General features: G+C 43.6%; 1 long non-coding RNA gene across 1 annotated transcript; it reads right to left on the reverse strand.

Moving 5' to 3' along the window:
* Positions 1-4739: 4739 nt before the first annotated feature.
* LOC136358424 (uncharacterized) lies at positions 4740-6123 on the reverse strand. Its single transcript, XR_010743093.1, has 2 exons — positions 4948-6123; positions 4740-4917 (listed from the first exon to the last, which is right to left on the reverse strand). It is a non-coding gene; the product is annotated as an uncharacterized lncRNA (long non-coding RNA).
* Between the last annotated feature and the right edge of the window lie 1938 nt (positions 6124-8061).

Raw genomic sequence — 8061 nt, forward strand, 5'->3', positions numbered from 1 at the left:
GCAGAGTTGGCTCCTTTACGGGCTGAATTCCCTTGCCTTAGTTCAGCTTGTGGGGCAGGAGAAGCCAAGCCAGTGGGAAGTGGCTGGAAACCAGTCCTTTCCAGCTGGCCCGTGCCTGGCAGGGACCTCTGGTCACCCAGGCAGGGTGGGGAGACATTGTTCCCATCTCAGGAGGGCGTCTCCTCCTCTCCTCAGCTCCCACTCTGGGAGTGCAGCCCATCCAGCAGCACTGCAATAGCAGGGTGGCTAAATCCACGGGAGAAACTGCACCTTGGCTCCCTACCTGCTACCCAGTGATGTACAGCACAGGCATGCGTGTACAGCATCCAAGCACTACTCCATCTATCAGCAGGCAGTACTGAAAACACAGCTTGGTTAATTCCTTATCACACTCACTACACTTACAGTCCCCAGTGACAGTTAATAAACAAAAAATACTAGAGTGATCCTTTAAAAATAGTTCTGCTCTAAGAGCATGTGGTTGTAATTACTGCCTTTATGGACAAGCCTATTCTTTTTCCTCCCATCTCTGTGTAATAGGAAATTTGCCAGTTTTCAAGCATTCTGCTTCATTACTATTGGAAGGAAGTTTCCAAAATTCAGCGTTTTTTTAACACAGGTTCCTGATTTTATCCTGAGTCACCCTCAAAAGCTGGGCTGGAACAGATCTGCATGAACTGAAATTTCTAAATGTCCTGGGCAGTTCCTTGCTTCACTTTCCTTCTTTATCTATCTCTATTACACTAATGGGCTGCATGTTTTCTTTCCCTGATTTTTCTTATGCAAAGTCCAGCATCTCTTCACCTTCTTCCCATTACCTTTTCTCTTTTGCCCATTACTCTCCTGTCAGTCCTCATGCTGTCTCCACTGCTGCTCTGCTCCCCAGGTACTTCTGTCACCCTGGACAATTCCTTTCCTTTCTCAGCAACCCCTTCTGGGTCCTTGAAATCATCCTCTCTCTTTATTTCCCCTCTTCTGTTATCCTTCCCATATCACCATCTTTTGCCCTTCCTTTCCCCTTCCTTATCGTCTTTACTGTGTCCCCCAGATCTCCATTCCTCTGCTCAGCTGCCCCCCAGCATCACTCTTTCATCTTCCTGGGGCCTTTCCTTGTGAAGGTGCCCCTCTCACCCCCCCACTGCCTCCACACACCACTTTCAGCCCTCTCATGTGTCCTCTTTGGTTGCTTCCAGAGCTGGGGTCCCCATCCAGCAGTGCTCCCCCTGCCTTAGATCATGCTTTGGGGCTGGCACCAACGTGGCGTAGGATGTGAGATCTGAGTGCCTTCCTGGGGGGCTGCTGCTGTGCTGGAGTGTTGGCACTCACTTTCCATCCTGACACAGGGAATAATTATCAGAGCCAACAGACACAAGGCAGCACAGGCTCCGGATCTACTGGGAGACATTTGTTTGTAATGGAAGTAATCCTGGTGGATTAAGGGAAGCTGCCTCTTCCAAAAAACACACAACATTTCAATATTAGATGGGGAGAAGTGGCCAAAGTAACATGACCCACGAAATACCTTTGAACTTTTAAGGTTTTGGCACAGTGGCAGTGGGCACAGTGTTGCATTCAGCCACCAAAGGAGTCCCTCTTGCATGGCTAAAACCACTCCTGCTACTGCTGCTGGGGGTAACCACAGAGTCCTGCCTCCTACCAGAGCATTTTGGAGTGCAATGCAAATTATTAATGAATTATTTGAACACTGAGGACAGATGTATGTTTTCATTATTCTGTCACACACAAGGATTCAAATCAGGCATAGTATGTATTTCCAGTACCACTTTTTACAAGATAGTCTAGCAGGTTGGCATGAGGCTTGATAATCTAGGAGAGAAGCATGCTGGGCAGCCACAGAAGAACACAGAAAATTAAAATGCATTTTTTGTAGCAGTGTTTTTGGTTTAGAGATTTGGGGATTACATTATTATTATTATTATTATTATTATTATTATTATTATTATTATTAGCATGAAGACTGACAAAATACTAAATGCTGTCTGTATTTAGTATATTTCTATGTTCTGGAACTCAACCATTTTTAGGAGAAATTTGATCTGATACAATGCAAAGTTTGCATCTGTCACCTTTGGTGAAACCACATTGTCACATTGCTGTCACATGCATAGACACAGGTGCACGCACTGTCAGAGTGCTTTGCTGAGACAATGCAGTCAGTGCATCTCATGAAGTTAATTCCTAGTATTTGCAGGACCAGAGATGATCATTAATTCCTACATTTATGTCTTTCTAGAAAAGAGTAGGAAAAATTGAATGTAAATGGAAAATATTGGAAGAGTAAATGTTCATGTGTCTAAATTTCCAATATTATTTTCTTTATTGACATAATTTATTATCAAAAACTATTGGCTCAAGCTGGTTTGAATTTCTGGGAAGTTCTCTGGCCTCTGACTGACCATTACTGGCAATCTCAAGTTTTTGCATGTACTGACATTCCAAGTGTGAACACAGGTTTGCTGCAGTTCAAAACAGAACAGCTTCAAGAAACTGTCAAGAAGTTCGTGAGAGACATGACTGCAAAACAGTGATGTGGTGGGCACTTCTGACTCAATGGAAGCAGACACCAGCTGCCATTAACAAAACCTCATGAAAACAAGAGGAGCGACCAGTGAAGGCTGCACAGTGTGTTGTGATGCTGAGGTCTGCTGGGTCACAAGTTTTGGATGAGCATATGAGCTAAAGACAAATGTATGTTGACAGTGAAAACCAAAGAAGAAGGATGATGGGTCTTCTTGGGAGGCACAGAAACTGGGCAAAGAGCTTGCTGGTGTGGCAGGCTACAAGACAAATGCTTATTTCTATTTCAGTCTAAAAGAACAGTCCAGAAAAGCAGTCTCCTTGGAACAAACCCTTGAATGCTGGTTTAAGTCTGACCCTTATGAACCAGTCTGGGATTTCATATGCGCAGATCTAATTTCACACTGTCACCAAAAGGGGCAAGACTGGCCCTGCTGCACATGTCCAAAGCCTCCCTTGCACTGTCACCAGCAGAAGTAGAGACCCGTGGCAAACTGACTCAGGGAGTGTCTCAGGCTGAGCATGAGTCATTATTTTTCCTTTGGATTGGTTTTCAGCTGCACCTTTCCCCCTTGCTAAGCGGGGACAGAAGCGTCAGCCCTAGGAATGTGTGGCTGGGAGTAAAGTCCCCTTTGGCAGCAGCACAAGCTGCAGCCTGAGTCAGCAGCACCATCTGATACTAGTGGCATCGCCGGGCAGTGTGAATCCGAGGAGGCACCTTGGGACATGTGTGCCTGGGCTGAGCATGTGCCTGTGTTTGTGTGACTATGCCCATGTGTAGGTCCTTTCCTACAGACATGGCAGGGCTGTCCTTGCAAGCATGGAAACTGGCACATGTGTGACTCTTGTCCTGACTTGGCAAAGTTTCCCCAACTTGCTGCCATTAGAGCATTTTTTTCCTTTCAGTGGTCCAGGCCTGGAGACCACCCTGAGCTTTCATGGGATACGTTTGGCAGCAACAATGTTGTGCATGCCAGCTGGATTATATTTTATACATCAGCAGTCGTGCCTGGAGCAGCGCCTGATCTTTTGGCTTCCTTTTGTGGTGATCTCCTCTTTCGTTCAACGCCTGTGTGCTCTGATGTTCATCAGCCTGTTGTGTGCCAGGGAAGCAGCAGCACGACAGAAATCCCCCAAGGATTTTTGTTTTCCCTTTCCACCTGAATTCAGGCACAAGGAGGTTCTTGATGAGTACTTTATGAACCATTCAGCACTTGTTGGACAATGTCCTCCATGTCAAGCAGGGGGCCAACACTGGTACAGAACCACATGTTCTCCTAAGGCCCACAGGAATTTGATATGAGGTAATCCATCATGCTCTACCTATTCCTTCACCCCCTCCTGCAGTTTATCCGGAACAATATGCATTCTTTCCTCTAGATATATAATTTGCTTACTTACAGTCTGGAGACACCTGAGACACCTTAACAACTAGAAGCTCACGGGAGACCACTGCCACTAAAAGTGTGGGAGGAAAGTTTTGCAGGGAAGAGGCAGGAGCACTGCTGCACTGCTCCATGGTTTGTTCACAGGCAGCACTGCAGGGAACTGAGGCAAACACATCACTGAGAAATACATCCCTTTGGCACATTTTACCTAAAGCAGAAAGTGTGAAACACCTTGAAGTAGACATAAATTCTGTTTCAACTTGACTGGTGTTTTTATTGCCCATTTTGCTCAAAATGACAGCCAGGCCTAAAATATCCAAGTTAATATATCACAGCAATAGAATTTCTTGTTATGTCATACCATGAAGGACAAATGAAAGATCTAGTCTGCCAAAAAACATTTAGTATCTTCAGAAGACTCTCAAACAACCTTCACTGGCTATTTATAACATGTGCACCTTGCTTTGTGGTGCTCTGAGGTCCAGGGTCTGCTCTAGCAGAAGGATGCACAATCTGGAGCAAGCTGTATTTATTCATAGCTAGTAAACAGCAGCATTTATTGTAGATCTTCCATTGCTGTTTGCTACTCACTTTTAAATACTATTCACTTTCTCTGCCAGATAACTACACAATTAGTACCAGCAATCACTGATAGCACTCACAATAAGTTACACTTCTAAAACAATTTCCAGGATGAATTGCTCCAACACACCATGGATGTGCTCAGCTGCAAGCAGTGGAAAAGAAGAAAGACTATATTGGAGTATAAGAATTCATAAGGATTGTCATGTTTCCAGTAACATGATGCTTCCCCCCCCCCCCAACTTTTTCAGTTGAATGTTCCATTTGCTATTACCTTTTCCATCTTTGGCTCCAGTTCGGGGAACTGGTCGGGCACATATTTAACTTCAAGCAGTTAATGATGTGCTTATATTCTTTGCCCTGTTGGGGCTCTGGTTTTTAACTACCTGCTTCCTGTCAGGAAGGAGAGCTTTGTATGACAGTATGACAGCAACCTCACCCTTGGGGATGTGGAAAGGTTGCTCCTAACCTTAGACCAAAGGGACTTGTTAAAGAGCACTACAATTGCTATTTTTCCTGGGAACATTTCACAGCACTGGTCTTTGCCTATATAAACCTCATTCTCAAGACGGCCACTTTCTGTGCCCCTGCAGAAAGCAGACTTTAAGTCAGAGGCCTTCTGTGATCTTTCACTATTACCATCCTGCAGCCACAGCTCTGAAGACAGCAGCCTCAAAGTTGAGCCCTCCATGGCGCTCAGAGCAAGGGATAGGTAGGAAGAATGTTTTGCTAGCACAGTAGTTTTTCTGTAGCTGTGCGTGCAGCTGCACTGTGTTAGCCTAAAGCTACTTTCCTGCTTACGTGCCTGCTGGCTTGCACCTCATTCAGTTGACTACAGTTTGAAGTGAACTGGGTCTGGCAGAGCACAAGCTTTGCTTTCCACTGCAAGACTCTTCAAGAAAGGTTCTCCTGGGACTGCAGATTCCTGGAGGGAGTGGAAGAAAAACTGCAGAGCTGGGCACAGAGCCACTTTTGCAGGGAGAAAATACTGACATAGTGCCATCTGCCCTGTAAAAGTTTTTGGCAGTGTAAACATACATACCACGTCTTCAACGTGTAGCACACCCCATAGAAAGAAAATTACCATCCCTTGCTAAATCACACCCCTTTTCCCTTGGATTTCACTCTACTTGCCTAAATTCTTACAGAAACTCTTAATATTGTATTGTCTGGCTGACTTTACCCCCCATCACTTTTGACAGGATCAAGTTAGGGGGCTAACTGAAATGGTTTTATGCTTTGTTCATGATTGTGCAATGAGGATGGAAAAGCCGTAACGACTGTTCCATGATGCAGGGCCTATAAATAGAGTGCATGGAAAAGGGTGCTCTCTAATGCATTATGTTCTAATCAATAACAACAAGCTGACTCCAATTATGTTTTATTGTCTCTGAGAAAAGTATTTACATGGCATAACAGCTGTGAGTCACAGCAGTGGTTTAGTTAGGAGTCAGATTCACTTAGAAATATTTGAGGCTGATGGCTATTGTTTTCTGCACTCAGACACTGCACAATTGACTGCTCTTGCTGCAGTTAATATTTAGTCCTTTCATTGAACTTGCACTACTTACCTGTAGATGTTCTTCACAAGAGTACTCTCTAAGACCATAGGAATAGAAAGGTTCATATCCTAGCCAGAGGCAAACCCCAACAAGCTTATGAATTCTCTGTATGGGGAAAGTGTAGAGATACCAAGTACGTAAGTTCCTTCAAGTAAATGAAAAAGAAAACAAGAGTTAAAGCGAAGAAAGAAAGATGACAGGTCAAAGTGACTTGTCCAAAGTTCCATAGCAGATGAGTGGCAGAGAGGGGAGAACAACCCAAATTCCCTAAGCTCTACATTGTTAGGTCTGGCTGTGGACCTTGGGTTTCATTTTTTGTTGTCTCCATGGTCTGAGCTGTTTTGCATTACTTAGTGGCTGTGGAAGACTAGGAACAGTTACATAAAGGACTACTAGAGATACACAGTCTTGTGGGTCACATGGCAATAAACGAGCAATTCAGTCTTGTGGCAGAGATCTCATGTCCATATCAGCTTGAGGAAAACCTTCACAATTCAATCAGCAGGCTTCAGATACTCAGAACATGAAGAAATATAATCCAAATACTGTGTACTTATGAGAACTGAACTTTAAGCCATTTTTCCTCTCCAGAAATGACAAACACTGAGAAAAGATGTTTTATTTCTGCTTCCTAACAGATATAACAACATAATCAATACTTTTTAAAACATCAAAACCCCTTCAATTATATACTGCAATATGGGAAGTACAGTGGTAATTATTATAATCTATTTTTCAAGTGGCATTTACATCCCTGGTCTCTCAGAGCACTTAATGCTTTCTGATAGCCTGACAATGAGGATGACTTCTTGAAAGGTGGAAAGCCAAGATGCATAACACCTTTGGTGTTCCAGGAAAGCATTCACATCAATGTGGAGGTTGTCTACAGCAATAATATGAAGTTTCTTTTGTCTCAAAAAAGGGGAAAATTTAAGAAACTTGCTTGTCTTTCCTTTTTTTTTTTTTTTTTTTTTTTTTTTCTACTGGCAGAGGAACATGATTAGACAGACTGAGGTTCAGTGAGGGTAATAGGTAGCAGTCAAGACCGAAATACAAGGTAGCCCCAGAGATAAACCATTCATTCATCTCTTGGACACAGCTATCCTTTGGTGAGAGGAAAGTGCTCTCAGTGAGTTATAGACTTCAGAAGCCAGGACCTGGAAATACCCATTAGTATGCTATTGTCAGACTGGATCCCAGTACAGCTTTGCCTTTGAGAAAGGTGTGGTTGGCTTACTCTTGTCTGTGCCTCTTGGCTGTTGAGATTTTGGACTTTGACAGTGTCCTGGGAAGTTGCTAATGTTTGCCAGAGAAACTGTGCATTATAAGGATGTACATTTTGCCAAAAGTTGTGTGTCTTTCCCTTTTGTAATGTTCTTTGTATAGCTTAAGTAGCCCAAGCAAGCACCAGGTACCAAGTCACAATCTTACTTGGACTGTCCAGCGGTTATTCTGACACAAAACGTGAATTCACGTTACCAAATCACTGCTTGCCCAATGTGTTGGGGATGTAACATTTTACATAGCATCAGTTGGTCACATTCTTGTCCTCCCTTTCTCACAAGGCTATCCAGTTTCACAGGCCAAACTGAGACCCATAGAGACAGAATGACCACTGCTGTGTAAATAGCATCACCAGGGTAAATCTGTAAACATGCAGTGTTAGGAGGTGGTCAGACCTGATACTTCCAATACCAGACCATAGTTAGTGCCTCTGCTATGATCTAGGCATGCAGAAATGACTCATTGCTGACCTTGAACTTGGTAAGCCTACGAGCTCACAGGAAACAAGATTTATCTCACTTTGCAGTAAAAAGTTTCTTAATATTTGCGCAGTCACATGAAATGCCTCTTGGTGTGATAAATTGCACTGGAACATTTGAAGATTCAGTTATTAAACTTGTTTTGATTATAATAATTCCATGCATACAAATTATGATCATGGTGTTTGTGTCTGACTCAATGCAGACCAAATCTTCCCTGATGCCTCC

This window comes from Sylvia atricapilla, chromosome 3 (genome assembly GCF_009819655.1).
Source record: "Sylvia atricapilla isolate bSylAtr1 chromosome 3, bSylAtr1.pri, whole genome shotgun sequence".
Taxonomy (NCBI): Eukaryota; Metazoa; Chordata; class Aves; order Passeriformes; family Sylviidae; genus Sylvia; species Sylvia atricapilla.